The sequence below is a fragment of the Mesocricetus auratus genome, unplaced genomic scaffold (genome assembly GCF_017639785.1).
Source record: "Mesocricetus auratus isolate SY011 unplaced genomic scaffold, BCM_Maur_2.0 Super-Scaffold_100024, whole genome shotgun sequence".
Classification (NCBI taxonomy): domain Eukaryota; kingdom Metazoa; phylum Chordata; class Mammalia; order Rodentia; family Cricetidae; genus Mesocricetus; species Mesocricetus auratus.
In genome coordinates this window covers 14772998-14790141 of record NW_024429205.1, presented here as the reverse complement: position 1 = coordinate 14790141, position 17144 = coordinate 14772998, and positions in this window count along the sequence as shown.

Here is a 17144-nt window from a genome sequence, read left to right as displayed (position 1 = left end):
ATGCATTTGAATTTTGTATGTGTATAAAACCAGGTGGTGGGTACTGTACTCACATTACCAAATCTCTCGCTGTCCAGAGTCTATCTTGTTGCCTGTAGACTGGCATACAAACATCCTGAACTCATCTGAACCCACGCTCACTTAATCCCACCCTCTCCCACCAGCTTCCTGACTGCTGTTCAGAGGACCCCAGGGACTCAGGCTTTCTCCCTCTGCACCTTTCGGCTTCCTCTCCCTCCCTGGATAGACCCAAGTGAGTGTACCTCCGCCCTCCCTCAGCAGGTCCGCATCTCCCTCCTTTCTCTCCTCCATCCTTTCCTTGCAGCCCTCCGTTCAAACTGTACCACTTCTTTATTTTAATAGCCGCACTGTCTTTAATATACTGCACAGTGTCAATAGCCTCTCCTTGTCACTCAGCCCACATCCGACCCAGTCTCCCTGCAGCATACAATGAATGCATGCAAATCACATCTCAGTAGGGACAAAAGAGAACCAAGTCACGCACAGGCACATACACAGGCACGCGCATGCGTGCGCCAGCACCACTCTTTCCCGCAGCAAGTGATCTGTAGACAGCAGGATCGTAACTGAAACCCATCCTCGAATGCCGCACTGAAGGCCCCCTCTGCTCACCAGGGCGGCCGTTAGAGATTTAGCTTCAGTCTTGCTATTGTAGCAAGGAAGGAGATGAGAGATTCCTTCTGTTCGGCCACAGGAATGCTGGATCACTTGTCAGGGAAGATTGAGTAGTGTGTGTCTGCCCTGTATGCTCCACCACCCCCACCTACCTCTCCCTAAACACACAGACCAGACTTCAGGACCCTGGGGAGAAAGGTGCAGAGACAGGACAAGTACCAGTCTCAGGAGCTTCAATGGCTTCTGACCTTCGAAAGGACTCTGATGGGCTTGAGTGTTGGATTACCACAAGCAGTGACTCTTTGTGGGGCCCCACACACAGCTATCACGGCTCTGCGGAGACTCGTGCTATGGGTGCTCCGTCATCCCTGGCCCTCGGCTTCAAGGAAGAAGACATCTCTCCTCTTACATCCAAGGGACATTTCCACTTGACTCCTTGTCACCATGGTGGAGCATATCTTACGTGTTCGCCAAGTGCAGTGAAACCCATTTAACCCATTTAACTCCTAGCAGGGAAATAACAGCTGGAGACATATCACTGTGCCCACATTTTGTGAGCTTTTCTCAAGCGCTGGCTCTTCCGCCATCTTGGCTTTCCCTTCCCACCACTGCCCCTCCCACTGGCCAACCTCCGGTGTGCAAGCTCCCCCCACTGCGAGACCTTCTGCTCGGCCCTAGCCAGCTCAGAACCTTCCTCCGGTCCCTCACATCCACCTGTCATGTTCCTACAGGACCTGAATCCCACGGCTCTTCCTTTAGGAAGGAGTTCAGCTGAAGTTACACAGGCACAAAATACATAAAAATAATGACCGTGTCCTCCTTTCATTCCCCGCAAACACCAGGCCACCTCAGCACTTTTGTCCCCATTGTTCTTCATGTCCTAAGCCATGCTCTCTCTCCACTTGCTCATCCTCATAGGAGGGACTCATCCCTGTCCATCACAGCCAGTGCTATGGCTGGAGGGATCAGAAGGATGCCTGTTCAGCCCAAGGAAGGAGAGGCCACCACGGACCTACCCTGGTGCTCTACAGCTGCTGCCTTTGCAGCTGTGCCAGATCTGCCTGAGAAATGTCCTCAGCTTCTCCCCCCACTCCATCTCTCCAGCCCCACCCACAGATGGACTGCAGAAGGAAGCTGCTCCTCTGTGCCCTGCTGTTTCTCCCTAGATGACCATCCACAGACCTGCCTTTCACCAGGGTTAAAACCTATGCACCCCCAACACCAGGAGAAAGGTTCTTGGCACATCCATGTCCCTGTGCAGCAAGGGATGGGCACTGTTTTCCATTTCAAAGCAATAGCTTGCATGCTAAATCTCAAGATCTGGCCCCTGGGGGGGAGGGAAGCCCTAGCGCCAAGTATTTGGTGTGCTTCCAGCAAAGCCACAAAATGAGCTCACAGAGCTGCCTGGCAGCGGCCTGCTCCTCACCCAGCCACCACCTCAGGCCCCCTAGAGTTTCACGGTGTCTTATTTTGTTTGTTTGAGACAGGGTTTCTTTGTGGAGGCCTGACTGTCCTAGAGCTGGGTCTGTAAATCCTCCTGCCTCTGCCTCCCAAATGCTAGCATTAAAGGCGTGCGACACCACCACCAGGCCTTCATGGTGTCTTGAGAGCAGGGCTTGGGGCTCCAGCCTCATTCTGTGTTTAGTGTCAGGCCAGCAGTAGAGGACATACAACAGCAGGCCACATCTGCAGCAGGTAATGAGACACAAGAGAAAGCACTAGGAATGACTTTTGTCCTTCATCCTAATGAGGGAGAAAGAGAATGGGACACGAGAGACAGAGAGCAGAGCCAGTGAGATGGCTGGGAAGGGTCAGAAGCTCAAGGTCAGAGGCCAGCAAGATGGTTCAGGGGCACTACTCTGGTGACCTGAATTCAGTCCCACAGGACTTCCTTGCCAGAAGAAAAGAACTGGTTCCTCAGACCCCCCCCCCACACACACGTGGGTGCCTTGACGAGCAAACACACAATAAAAAGTGTAAATTAAATAGTAACTAGGTGAAGTTCAAGGTCAGCCTCCACTACTAAGTGTGCATGCGACTTTATCTCTTAAAACAAGGGATGGAGGTGGGGGAGGAAAAAGAGGAGGAGGAGGGGGAGAGAGAGAACAGCCTCGTGTCCCCTGCCCTACACTACCTGCCCCTCTCTCTACACCACCACATTCTCTGACTTCAGCCCTCACTTACTTTGTGGCCCCTCCCCTGCTCGAGTGGAGCTGTCGGTTTTCTCATAGCTACAGTCAAGGGCTACTGTGTCTATCCTGCACAGTGGGTCACCAGGCAACAGAAGTCTCCAGGTCAGGGATTACCAGATGTTCTTGCTCCAGATGCCCCGTGGGCATCCTCAGGGTTCTGTTCTAGAACGGAAGATCTGGTTAAGACCATTATAATCTTAGGGTTTAGCTGCTAATACTGAGCAGTGTTTGAGAGCACAGACGTAGGCGTCTGAAGGGTGGTCCAAATCCCGCTTCTGCCATTTAAATGCTGGGTGACCTCAGACAAGTGGCTTGACTGTCCTGTACTTTGTCTCTTTGTTGGGTAAAATGGAGACACAAATAGTACCCGCCTCTTACGGTTGCCTCAGAGCAATTCTCGGTTGGTATATTAACATGCAAGGTATGGATAGCAATGCCCAGTGTGTAGTGAGTACTAGAACAAGAAGGTTAGACACAGGGAGGGGACTCAGAAGCCTTACCCCTCCCTGAGGGAGGGGGAGACGTTTCCTTTAGCGGGGTGTGGCCACCTGCAAGTTGCTCATCCTCCAATAACTAATTAAACTCATTGGTTCACAAACAAACAAAAGGCGTGAAAGTCGGAGGACTAGAGAAGGGGAAAGGTATTTGTAGGAGTGGGAGGAGAAAAGGTAGAGCGAGGGCAAATGTGATCAGAATATTTCACAGGAGTATGAAGACGTCATGATGGGCCCCGTTATTATGTATCATTGATATATGGTAATACAAACTTTTAAAACATTAGACAAACCAATATTGGCAAGGTGCTTAGAACAATCTTGGCACACTGTTAGCTGCTGTTATTTTTATTATATTGCTGCCACCATTAGGATTGGGCTGTCATTTCTCTGCTGTGATTACAATTGTGACTTCAGGCAAGAGGCCCTCAGACAGGAATCTGCCTCGGTGAGGATCTGCAGCCAAGATGGTACTCTGCCTGGATGTTCTCCCTTGACTGTGTGATGGGGACCAGCCCAAACCAGTTTGGATAGGGGTGGTCCTCGTTGGCACTATGAACAGGCAGACACAGGGGCACGTGGGGGGTCTTCTGCTGTATTTTCTGAGGGGAAGCCTGATAGCTTTCACTGACCTCTCAAAAGTTAAGGGTAAATTCTCTTCAGTGACCAATGCAGCTACTGACACAGTTTTGTTCCCTGAAAAGGCTCCTGCACTCTTTCTGAGTTTTGAAATTGTCTTTGGTGTGGAATGGTTTGGAAGGCTAGAATGAAAGAAGGTTTGTGGGAAAGAGGTAGAGATTTCGGGTAAAGAACAAGTCCCTTGGCAAGATTATTGGATGCTTCTAAGGAATTGAATAAAGTCAGCATGTTTTCGGGGGCCGCGGAACGATAAAAGATGAAGGACAAGAGTCCTGACTGTGAGATGCAATGTAAAATAGCTCAAAGTTAGACAGCCTCCTTGGGAGCAATAAGATGCTCTTGAAGGGTTTAAACAGGGTGAGTGAAAGGAAGGGGAGGAGAAGGAAGAGGAGGAGAATTCAGGCGATGAGGAAGTTAGTTAGGAGGATTTTGAGGTAAAAGTGAATTTATTTCACAGCCTCTTCCTCGCCCCCATTACAATTGACACTGCTGTTAATTGACCTTTTCATTGACTTTTCTCTGTGCATATACAAACACATTGAAGTGTTCACCACTATGAATCTTTACACATATACATACATGCACACATATACACACACGCATACACACGCACACACACACATGCACACATGCATACACACATATACACACATGCATACACACATACACACATGCATACACACATATACACATGCATATACAAACACATACACACAGTGCTGGAGGTAGAACCCAGAGCCTTGCACAGGATGTGCTAAGGAGTGCTCTACCATGAAGCTACATTCCTAGACCTTAATTTTTTAATCTCTTAAAAATTTATATTTTTGAGCATTGGTGTTTTGCCTGCATGTGTGTCTGTGTGAGGGTGTTGGGTAACCTGGAACTGGAGTTACAGACAGCTGCCATGTGGGTGCTGGGAATTGAACACAGGTCCTCTGGAGTAGCAGTCAGTTGTCTTAACCACTGAGTCATCTCTCCAGCCCCCATAGCCCTTATTTTACTTTTTAACTTTTCAGCATCTCCTTAAGTTTCCCAAACTGGCCTTGAACTCACTCTGTAGCCCTAGATAGGCCTTGAACTCTAGATTTTTCTGCCTCAGCCTCCTGAGTAGCTGGAATGACAAGCCTGTGCCCCAGGCCCAGCATATCCTACCAAGTATTTTATTCTAAGACCTCTTGTGTTAGCTTAGCATCTGCTTAAGTCCCTTCCTTGTTGGCACAGTAGAGCTGCTTCATTCAATAGGAGATCAGTCATTTGTAGATGGAGAACTCATGGGCCATCTCCTTCTGTTGCAATGCTATCTCAAGTATACACAAGTTTTTGCTCTTAGTGAAATATGTATGTGAATATGCACATATACAGACATCAGCAATGAGAGAAGGGATGCTAGGATCACCTTGCACCCTACACTCTGTCTCCTTAACCTGTCTTATTTTCATTCATTCCATAACATAGAACCGGAGCCTAGCACTGTTTATACAAACTCCACTGGCCAATCTAGGTACACTGGAGGTTTGAGATCCATGAATTCAGAGGCAACAGGCAACAGCAGTGTCCCAGGATAAAAACTTCACCTACTAAGGTGAGAGACAGGGTATAAGTAAGCCAACTTTAGTTACAGGGAACATGAACTCTCTCACTCTCAGCTGCTCAACTAGGAGCCAAGCAGTATCTGTCTTGGAGAAATCTCACCTCACAGGTCCCAAACACAAACTGGAAGCCATTAGAGAAAGCTGGGCTATGCTGCTCTATCAAGCAACCCTTTACCTTGACAGGTAAAATCTGTGTATGTTGGGCATTCCTCTAGGGTTCAAAGCTCCTTGCAGTTCCTGGGGGTTCTGGTTGCTTGGATCTGGATGTAAGAAATTGTTGGTGGGAGAGACAGTCCTGTCACGTCTGCTGCGCGGCCTGGGTCCGAGAGTGTGCAGAGGGTGTCGGGGATTGACAACACAGCGACTCGTTCAACGATATAAAGAAAACTTTAAACAGGCTCCAAAAAGGTTCAAGAAAACCTCCTAAGAAAGGCTCCCACCAGAGAAGCTTCTGCTCTCTCCTCTCCCCTGGCTGGTTCTGCTCTGACCCGAGAGGTGGATGTGTGTGGGTTTTGAAGGTGCGGTTAGTCTTTGGACAAGGTCGAGGTCAGGGCGGTTTCCGTGGGAAGGCCTTTTCCAGGAACTGATTGTATCGTTTTTAGTAAACATGTTTTTACTAAACATTGTCTTACAGCTGCCTACTCCCAGGCAGAAGGGGAAGTGGGTCTCTGCTCAAGGTCTGGTGTTCCCACAATTCACCCCTTTTTATTTTCAAATGAGGCACTCCTGGCTTAGGTCAAGTAGGGTCACCCTCCCTTTCCCGTCTTTGGGGGACCTTGAACCCCTGTCTTAGGCGCGAGGGGTCTTCCCCACAGGTTGCCCGTCGTCGGAGACACCCCAACCTTAAATCATCTGTAACCAATCTTCATGGCTATCGGGATTGCCATGGGCTAAGCTAAACAATACTTGGTTACGGATCTCTTGCCTCTGGAACAAGGCACGTTTGAGCTCGGCATAAAGCCAGAATGCCTACTGCCACTGCCACCATTTCCAGGACCCCCATTGACATAGCGCCTCTCCATCACCATACCCATCACCAGATCTGGGCCATAACATTCTACCAGCCTTCATCTATTACAAGGGTAACATGCACGTGATTTACATTCTGTTACAATGGTAACCCGCATGTGATTTACATTTACAATTTGATAAAGTTTACAATCGTTTCAAGATCTGCTCAGGAAAGCATTTAGAAAGTGCACTTGCACAGATACATTGGGCACAATCATTGATGTTACACATGTAGCATTATGAAAAATATGAACAATAGTTGTCGCATTAGGACAAGTTGCATCTCTCCAGAAAAATACACTGGCCTAGTCGTGATTCCAGAAACAGGAACCATCAAGTCTGATATTTCAAGTGACCATGTCCTGTTCAAATACTGAAAAGAGGCTTTTGCCACTCATAGTCCATACCAATGTCCAAATGCTTTAAATGGGTCCTTTTTTCTCTGTTGGCTTCATGATGAAAACTCATGGGTCCAGAAGGTTGATGCAGCATGTCTGTTGAGAAACTGGAAATCTCGAACCGACTGTTTTCTCTCTTTCTTGGGCTGTAGATTTGATGACATCAAGGGTCAAGAACACTGATTTAGGAGATCTCACTCAAACTGGCTTAGGTAGGCTCCCATGGTCTCAGGTCCAGTTTTTCTCTGCTCCATGCATCTCACTAAATGGTCTGACAGCTGCCGAAGCTTTATTCTTTTCCTGCAAGAAAACACAAACAAGCCCTCGACCCCAAATTAGGGTCTTCTCCACTGTCTATTGCATGGATGTCTCCATTTGACCTGAGCAATGGTTGCTCAAGTTCCATCATGCCAGAATCTGTCTGAAGCTCACTGGCATTCACATTATAAAATTTTTAAATGAGGAGTGTATTATTTGATGAGTCATGTGGGGACTGGGGGCATTATTCCCCCTTTTTTATTTTCTAAAAAAATTTTTTTGAACTGTTGAAGCTGGACCATAACAGTAGAAGGATTTGTTTACCCTCCTTGGTTAACTATCTAGGTAAATTGGGATTACTACTTAGATTATTTGTAGATGCCCATTAAAAGGGACATATCCATTAAATATTTCCCAAAAACTTCTAAAAATCACTCAAAGATTGTAAACTATACTGTGTCCAAATAACTTTTGAAAATTATTTGAAGTCTGTGAGCAGTCTTTCCCAATCTAACCTGTAGAACTCTCACTAGCATCTTAAATTTTTCTGTTAAAACATTAACAGACTGGCTGGATGTTCCTTTTGGCTATATATAAAGCAATCTAGGTAGCTTCTTAACTATTTTTGAAGGGATTTAAGTATCCTTTTAATCATATAAGCAGTTCACACTCACGCATTCACAATCACATTTCATACATACCGGTGTGGCCACACCATACATTCAGAACATACATGCATCTTTCAGTCATCCTTTTTCCCTAGGTCATGATTAGTCTGTTGCAATGAAGCTCCCTTAATTGAAATCTATGTAAAAGAACAACTCCAGCCAATCCTTGAACTAAAAGGGTTAAAAAGTCCTGTATGTTCTTTATTATTCCTCCATTTGAGCTATAGTCATGGGGTACAGCCGTACCTACTCCTTGTAACTCTGTAGATGCAAGGTGGGGAGGCCAGGCTTTTGGCCAAAAGTTTTTAGAGATGACTCACAAAATAGAACTTAAACGTAAACAAAATTTTCCATTCTATATATCTTTGTCTTTTTCTTTTTCTTTACTTAATACCAGTACCTCTTTACTGTTACCAATTTTTTTTTTTGAGTCAGGGTTTCTCTGTATTGTTTGGAGGCTGTCCTGGAACTTGCATAAAGGTGTGTTGGGATTAAAGGCGTATGCTGCTGGGAATCTCTTGGATTCCCCTACTTCCTGACCCTGGTATCAGGCTTAGGAGGGGGAAACTCAGAATGTCTAGTTTCTGACTTTTTAATCTCATTGGCAGCAGCCGCTCCCAATGTATTATTGGTGTTATAAAAATTGATGAACAGGGAGCTGGAATGACTAACTGGCATCAACATGGGGGGAATCCTCACCAACGCCCATATTTCCCTTACCTGAGTGTTCAGCAATGGTTGGATCATCTTTATCATGGTGAGCATTACTAGTATCCGGAGTAGTATTGGGGTCGACATGTCTGATGCACCGTTCGGGGACCCAAATGGGCTTCTCACTTCCTGGAGGGAAAACACAAACAGCCCCTCGGACCCTAGATAGTAGGGGAGTGGGTGGCTGCCATTTTCCTGTAATCAAATCCTTCCATCTGACCCATCCCAAGGACTGGGAGGGTTTGTTCCAATGTCTCTTCATAGCAGACAAATTATTACGGTCTATGGTCAAAAAATTTAAAATGTAAAGTATGGTGGATAACTGAATATTGGGGGAGGTAACATACTCCCCCTTTCTTATTTTCTTAAAATACTGTTTGAGAGTGGCATGGGTGCGCTCCACAATAGCCTGTCCCATGGGGTTGTGAGGAATACCAAAAGAATGGACAATGTGATGTTCCCTGCAAAAGGCAGCAAAGCGATTGCTGGCATAGGCAGGGCCATTGTCCGTTTTTAGGGCATCGGGTACACCCATGTAGGCAAAGGCCTGCAGGCAATGAGAAATAACATCTTTAATCTTCTCTCCTGAGTGGAGAGAGGCAAAAATCAGTTTAGAATACGTATCCACCGAGACATGCATGTATTTTAATTTCCCTGCCTGCGGCAGGTGAGTGACATCCATTTGCCAGAGATGGTTGGCCCTGAGGCCCCGGGGATTTACCCCCTCATTGGGAGAATTATGATAAGGGGCACAATCAGGGCACTGAGAGGTAATCTGTGTAGCTATGGATAAGGGGCACCCAGTGTGAAATTTAATGGAGCGGGCATTTAGATGATACCGCTCATGGAGCTGGTGGGCCAGCTGCTCCTGAGTAAATAAGACCCTAGGGCGGGTCAAGGAGTCAGCAATTTCATTGCCCTGGGCAAGGGGTCCTGGAAGGTTAGTATGTGCACGAATAAATCCCACATAAGCAGGATGGATGCGCTGCCAAATAAGATGTTGGAGCTGAACTAATAAGGAACGAACCTGGGAGGTTAGAAGAACATATGGAGAAGTTTCTAAAGGTCTAACACAGTCCCATGGTTGAGAGGATTTGTTGCTTTTGCAGATGACCCAAGTTTGATTTCTAGCCCCCATATGGTACCTCACAACCATCCAGGGAACTTGACACCATCCTTTTGACTTCATAGAGTACCAGGCACACCCATGGTGCACATACATACATGCAGGCAAAACACTCATGTGTGCATATACCCATACACACACACACACAAACACTCAAACATGAGTGTGCACACACACACACACACACACACACACACAAAGAGGGAGATTGTTGGTGACCACTGGCAAAGGGTAAAGAGGACACTGGGAACAAAATAGGGACATCCTACTGCCTCAACCCAGAAATGCAATTCATTCCATTCAGTCCTTTCTTGGCTTCAATGAGTGTGGGTCTCCTAGAGACCCAGAAATGGCAGGAAAGAATGTTTTTCCCCCAAGGACATGCTTCTATGCAAGGAGATCAAGATGGGGAAAAAGAGACAGGTGTAAGGGTGCTTTGTGGGACAGAAAGTGAACATACAAATTCTTTCCCACCTTGACGTTTGACTGAATTCTAATTCTGAGAAGGTATTAAGTTGTCAAATGGGTCTAAATTTTTCTTCTAAGAGGTTCTGTGATTCTTGGGATAACTCAGCTCCCAGCAGTATCATGACAGTCCCCCCAGGCCCCTGTTCGATTCTGGGGATAACTCAGCTCCTAACAGTGTCATGGCAGCCCCTCCAGGCCCCTGGGCTCTGGATCTGGGGTAAGCAGGGTCCAAGGCAGAACAGGGGTTGAGCTGGGGTGGGTGTGCTGCCATGGATTATAGGCAAAGCCTGAGTGCACAGGATCTGGTTTCCCAGGCCTGGCCCAGGTGAGGGGCTGAGGCTGTGAGAATCTAAAGAGTAGGGGAGGAAAAATCAGCCCTTTCTTCCCATTGGGCTGAAAACGAGCAATATAACTATTTCCCCATGGGAAGAAAACAGAAAGGTAGATTCAGTTCCGTAATCCCAGCCCAATTCTAGCCCCTGATCCTGGGGTTTCAGAGGACAGTGGGCACCTAGGGGTCAGGTGCACTGGCCCCATTTGGGTGAAAGAGGCAAGGACAGACCTCTTGAACAGCTCCTACTGTATCGCCCTTGTTCACTGTGAGAATACGCCACCACCGCCAACCCATACCTAGGAGCATCCTCCTCCTTGCAGCATCTGGGCCGAAACCCAGAGGAACAAGTAAGAAAGATGGTGGGAAGGGGGGTGAGCAGCTACCCTTACTCCCGAGCCTAGCAACCTCGGGTGTCTCCCTGAACAGGAGGGGTCACTATGGCCCTGCTCAGCCTAGCCCCGGAGCACTGTGTGCCACTCTTCTCTTGCTCTGTTTTAGTTAAGATGTCAGCATTATGGAGACTCCAGTGGAGAAATTCCTAATGGGGTCAGAGCCCTGGGCACTAACATCAAATGCTTCTTCCTTCTCATGGGGACAGATGGGATTAATGGCCATTGTTCCAAGGCCCTGTGCATTAAGACATTCAGCCCTTTACTGAAAGATAAATTGCATATCTGCCCCGAGGGAGGATGAATCACATTGATAATTCCCTTGATTAAAGCCCATTTATTAAAGATCCTGATGGTGGTTTTTTTTCTTTTAATAGATAGATTGGGAAGTAATTCAGTGAAGAGAAAGAGACATAATAATCCAGTCCCCCTTGGCTGATGAGTTTTGTCTTCAGGAAAGTAGTAAGCAATGCTGTTCAAATTGTAGCGCAGAAGTCCTACCTTGGAGGGAAAGGGGCAGGGGGAGGGAAGAGATGGGAGAATGAAGCTCACGTGAGAGCATCCAAAGCAGAAGCCAGCCTTGGTACCCTCGGGCATCCATTCTCAGAGAGAGTGGGAGACCCCTACGTTTACCCGAACCACATGCTGCAAGACCGGCTGCTTACAACAGACTTTTTCTCCAAACTGCCCTGGGCTCCTTCCCCCATCAAGCTACTACTTTTACATCTTAGCAGAAGTATTGTGAATGCTGTCAGAGGCAGGGGCAGGGGGTAGGGAACAGTTATAACCCACACTTAGGACTGGGTGCCTGGGTCTGTGGGACCCACACAGCACTGATCCTAGATACCCCGTGGCAGGCTGAGGTCTTCGGCAAACGGAGTCTAGCTTTGAGATGCACTTATAAACACCAGGCTGGGAGTAGTCTGTCTTGAATGCCTAGAAATAGACAAGCTGGACACCAAGAGGTGGCCTGTGGCACAGAAGAGGGTCTGTCATCCCAAAATACTCCTGGCTCAGTAGCTGCAAGCCTAAATCCTGCCTAGGAATCTGAGGACTGAGGCGACCCGACTCTGATGTGCAACCTAAGACAGAAGGCCTGAGTCACCCCTTCAGGCCTATGTCCCCTATTCTGTATAAAATATTGGTGTGAAGGCTAGTTGGGGTGGGCTTCTGAGGGATGAGCTCAAATATGGGTGATTTGGGATACGTACCTATAAAAAGCTGTCTCAAGTATTTTTAAACACAGCCATATCTGCCAATGCAAATCCTGTAGTTTGGAGGCCCAAGCTCTTGGATCTGGTCAAGCTCCTGCCTTCTGCCAGGCAGCAAACACCCCATTGGGTACATTCCCAACAGCAGCCAACAAGAGAAAGAGGTAGGTGCTTATGGGGAAGTCTGAGGCCACAAAGGGCCAGAATCAGGGGTAGGAGAGAGAACGTCTTCTGTGGGCCATGGCCCCTCACCCAACTACCTGAATTCTCAAGTGTCTTTTTCTTAAAAGTACAAGAAAATGGGGCAACCACCCAAACCGCCACATCAGAACCACAGACCGAGGATGCCGGGTGTTCTGAGCCCTGGTTTGGCTAGGTCCTCCCATTCTCATTCCATACGATGTGTCCCCCCCATGTGACCCTCTTCTCTCTCTGCTCTCTGTCCCCTTTCCCCATTCCTCTTTCAGCTGCTCCAGGAGGCTAACCCCCTTTAAAAAGGATATTCTAATTGGGTTGGTAGTGGCGCACACCTTTAATGCCAGCACTTGGGAGGCAGAAGCAGGTAGATCTATGTGAGTTGAAGGCCAGCCTGGCCTACGGAGTGAGTTACAAGATAGCCAGGGCTATACAGAGAAACCCTGTCTCAAAAAAACAGAGAGAGAGAGAGAGAGAGAGTGAGAGAGAGACAGAGACAGAGAGAGAGACAGAGAGAGAGAGACAGAGAGAGAGAGAGAGAGAGAGAGAGAGAGAGAGAGAGAGAGAGAGAGAGAGAGAGAGAGAGAGGTAAAGTGCTGGCTTACACAAACATCAAGAGCTTACTTTTTTCAGATCCCCAGCACCTATGTAAAAAGCCAGGTGTGATGTCATGTGACCATGTGACCATAATTCCAGTGCTGGGGGAATAAAGACAGGAGAACCCCTGAGGCTTGCCGGCCAGCTAGTCCTGCTTGACCAGTGACCTCCAGATTTGGTGAGAGAGCTTGCCTCCGTATGACAAAGTGACAGAGAAAGACACTTGACATCAATGTCATATGCACACACATACACAAACATACACTTACATCATATATGGGGGTGCTATTCCCAGGGGCTTCCCAACTGCACTCAGGCCCAAGAGCCCGTGCCATCTTCCCTGAAGGCTGCACCACTACCCACCATCCACCCCATCCATCCTCGGTTGTCGACCCAAACACCGTATTGGGTGACCTTGACAGGAAGTGCCACCTTCCATCACTCCATACTAAAGACCAAGTAGATGCTCCAGGCCACCTGGAGCCGAACCTGCTGTGGTCCATTGAGCCCTTAGACTGGGGTTTCCTCAGCAGAAATCCAACTGGCTAAGGAGAAACTGGGCCAGGAATACTCCAGGCAAAGGCCCTGAGGAGGGTCTGACCCGGGTCTCTGTGCACCTAGTGGACTAGTGGATGTTTCTCCCCTACAGCTCAGCTCCCTCGGAGTGAAACTAGGTGAGTATACTCTCCTCGGGATGTGAGGAAGGGGCCCTGAGCGAGGCCAGGCAGCTGCATGACAGACCTGGGCGGCCTTACCCCAGACAGAGATGAGTGCCAGGACCTCCACAGCCAAGCTTAATTACACAGCAGAGTGCTAAACTACACGTCTGGACCAGAAATCACTGCGTCCTCCTGGGAAGGTTGTCTGAGAAAATTACCCTTCCCGCCCAACCCAGGAGAAGGAAAGAAGCAAGTCAGTGCAACCAGACAAGGGTCTGGTCATATTAGCCCGGTCTTGTCTGCCCCACACCTGGCTCCTCCCATGACTGTGTTAGCCCCATCTGGTCCATGACTGTATTAGCCCCATCTGGTTCGCCCTACACCTGGCTCCTCCCATGACTGTGTTAGCCCCGTCTGGTCCGCCCCACACCTGACTCCTCCCATGACTATGTTAGCTCCTGCTTGTCTGCCCACACCTGGCTCCTCCCATGACTGTGTTAGCCCCATCTGGTCCATGACTGTATTAGCCCCATCTGGTTCGCCCTACACCTGGCTCCTCCCATGACTGTGTTAGCCCCGTCTGGTTCGCCCCACACCTGACTCCTCCCATGACTGTGTTGGCCCAGTCTGGTCCGCCCCACATCTGGCTGCTCCCCGTGTCCCGTCTTCCTATGGCTACCACTGTACATTATCCCTGGAACTAGGGTGATAGGAACATAACTAGGGTTAGGTCTATAATAAAAGGTCACAGACTTTATCTTTTATTTATTTTATGTTGTGGGTGTTTCGCCTGCATGTCTGTGTGTGTACCACGTGCCCTGTGCCTTCAGGGACCGGAAGAGGGGGGCTAGGTCCCCTGGAGCTGGAGTTACAGACTGTTGTGAGCACCGTGTGGGTGCGGGGAATTAGACTCAGGTCCTCTCAAAGAGTAGCCAGTGCTCTCAACCACTAAGCCAATCTCTCCAGCCATAGATTCTGTGATTTAAACAACAAAAGTCATACCTTTTAGAGACCAGAAGTCCCAGGTCACATTATGTGAGGACTCTCTTCCCAGCTTGCAGACTGCTGCACCTTACCAGGCCTCTTTCTCTTTTAATAAGGACACTAACCCCACCATGGGAGCCCATCCTTTGACCTCATCTCAACTATGATGACTCTCAGATGGGATCACACATGTACATGCACTGAGCCATGGACTCTGGCCCTTGGAAGGCTTCCACAGCTGCTACCCTTATGATGAACCCCAGGGAACTCTGGGGGAAATCTCAGGATAACTCAGCATCTTCTCTCTGACTGCCTGCCTCTAATGGTTCATCTTCCCAGGAATGCTGATTTAAAGTCCTCCCACCCCAGGCTAGTGGGCGTTCTCAGGAGAAAATGCCAACAGAAGGAGAGGCACTGCAGACGATGGGAACTCTGGGCTGTCTTAGGAAGGGAAGAACAAGAGAAAAAAAAAAGAACAGGAAAAGAACGAACACACCTAGGGTCTGGGATTGGTACCCAGACACCCAGGTAGGAGGCCTGCTCAGAAGGAATGGGAACCAGCCTCTGGGCGCAGGCAATGGGGATGTTATGGTTCTGAATTGGGTTTTGTTATTGTTGATGTTTGCCTCCCCAACCCCGGATCCCCAGACAAGGTTTCTCTGTGTAGTCCTGGCTGCCCTAAAACTCACTCCGTGGCCCAGGGTGGCCTCAAACTCAGAAATCTGTGTGCCTCTGCCTCCTGAGTGCTGGAATTAAAGGCGTACCACCTGAGTTTTATTGAAGCAGCAGCTGAACTCAGTTCAGAGCCCTACCTATCCCCCAAAACACACAGCTACACCCCTAGCAGCATGCAGCAGGGAAAGTAGACAGTCCTCGGGTCGTCTCTGTGTCTTTTTTTTTTTTTAAACATGAATGAGTTGGAGTACTGCTGACCCCATGTCCTCTCCTAAGTCCCATTCCCCCAAGGGTCTGCCTCCTCCTGGCCTGGTGTTCCCTCAGGATTTCAGCTGTGACAGCCCAAGTCTGCTTTAGACTTAAAAGTATAAGAGCGGGCTAGATAGGTGGATATCCATGGGGACACATGCCGCAGACCAGCAACACACACACACAGATGTAAACTTCTAGGCAAGTGGACCATAATTCACTCTTCCTAAAAACTGAACTGAACTCAGTATGAAAAATAGGATCCCAAAATCCTTTTTGGGATCAAGGCCAGGTTACACTGTTCCCAGAAAACCAAGATAAAAGCTGCTTGGTATTTTTGGAGGAACCCTGATAAAGAATTGAAGGAAGCCTCTTGTTCCTAGCTGTGACTCTGTAAATCACACCAGGAGGGCAAGCAGGTCCCTCATCCAACAGGACACCTTTAAGATACAACACCTAATCCTTCCTCATTATTTCAGAGCCCTCCCCAGGACTAAAGAGTGAAAAGCTCTATTTAAGGCTGCAATGTTCATGGAAAAGTATGCAAAGGCCAGCAAAGTTGTAGCCAGCCTGAAAGGTAAGCCTGCTGTAGTCTAGTCAAGGGAGCAGAGCAGCATTCCAGAAAGAGGAACTAGCAAGAACGAAGGCATGAAGGCCAAGGGGACTCAGAGAGCCCCCTGAGTCTAGGGTCTAGAAAGTGGACCACCCAGGTGACAGAAGAAAACTTTCTGGGTGATGTGAAAAGAGCAATTTAAATTTATCCAGAACGTCATCAGAGTCAGGAAAAGTATTCAGACTAATTATAAGAATATCAACTCGAGAAGTTGGCATGGTGACTTGAAAGAACCAAATCCTTCAACTATTGTCACACACAAGTCAGGGTCCCATAAAATGATCAGGGTGGCCTCTTGAGGTCACAGCCACAAGCTGCCCAACACTGGTAAGACCATAGCTGGTTTCTAAAGCAGGTTGCTTTTCACAAGCCTGCTTCTTTTCACATCACTTTGGTTGATGGTGTTTCTGTGTGCAAGCACATGGGCAGGCAGGTCTGTAATGTGCAGGTCTACATGCATGTATGTTCATGGGAGTGCCAGAGGCCAACCTTAATTATCCACCCTCAAGAGCCATCCACCTTGGTTTTTTTGTTTTTTGTTTTTTTGAGACAGGGTCTCTCACTGGGAAGTTCCCTGATTTGGCTAGACTGGGTGTCCAGTGAGCCCCAGGGATCTGCCTGTCTCTGCTTCCCCAGCAGTGCATGCCACCACACCTAGATTCTACATGGGTGCCAAGGTCCTCATGTTTCTGTGGCACGCATTTACCTATTGAACCATTGCCCATTGGGTGTTAACATTTCTTTCTTATTCACTTACTCAATCATTTTCATTGAACTAGGTAAGGAAATATAACGTTCACTGTTATTTTTTCTTATTATTCCTCAACATTTTCAACCAGTGACCATCACTGCGTACTTTATTCTGTTTATGTCAAGTGCCTCAAAACCAGAAATTATTTCATCTCTGTCCTCCTGCCTGCCAGCACAGGAGCTGGCATGAAGTAGAACTAAATAAATGATGAATTGGTAGACTCAGGAAATGGTATCAGAATGACCAGACTGTTTTCTCAAGTTTAGGCACTGTAAATAATTTATTTTGAAGGTT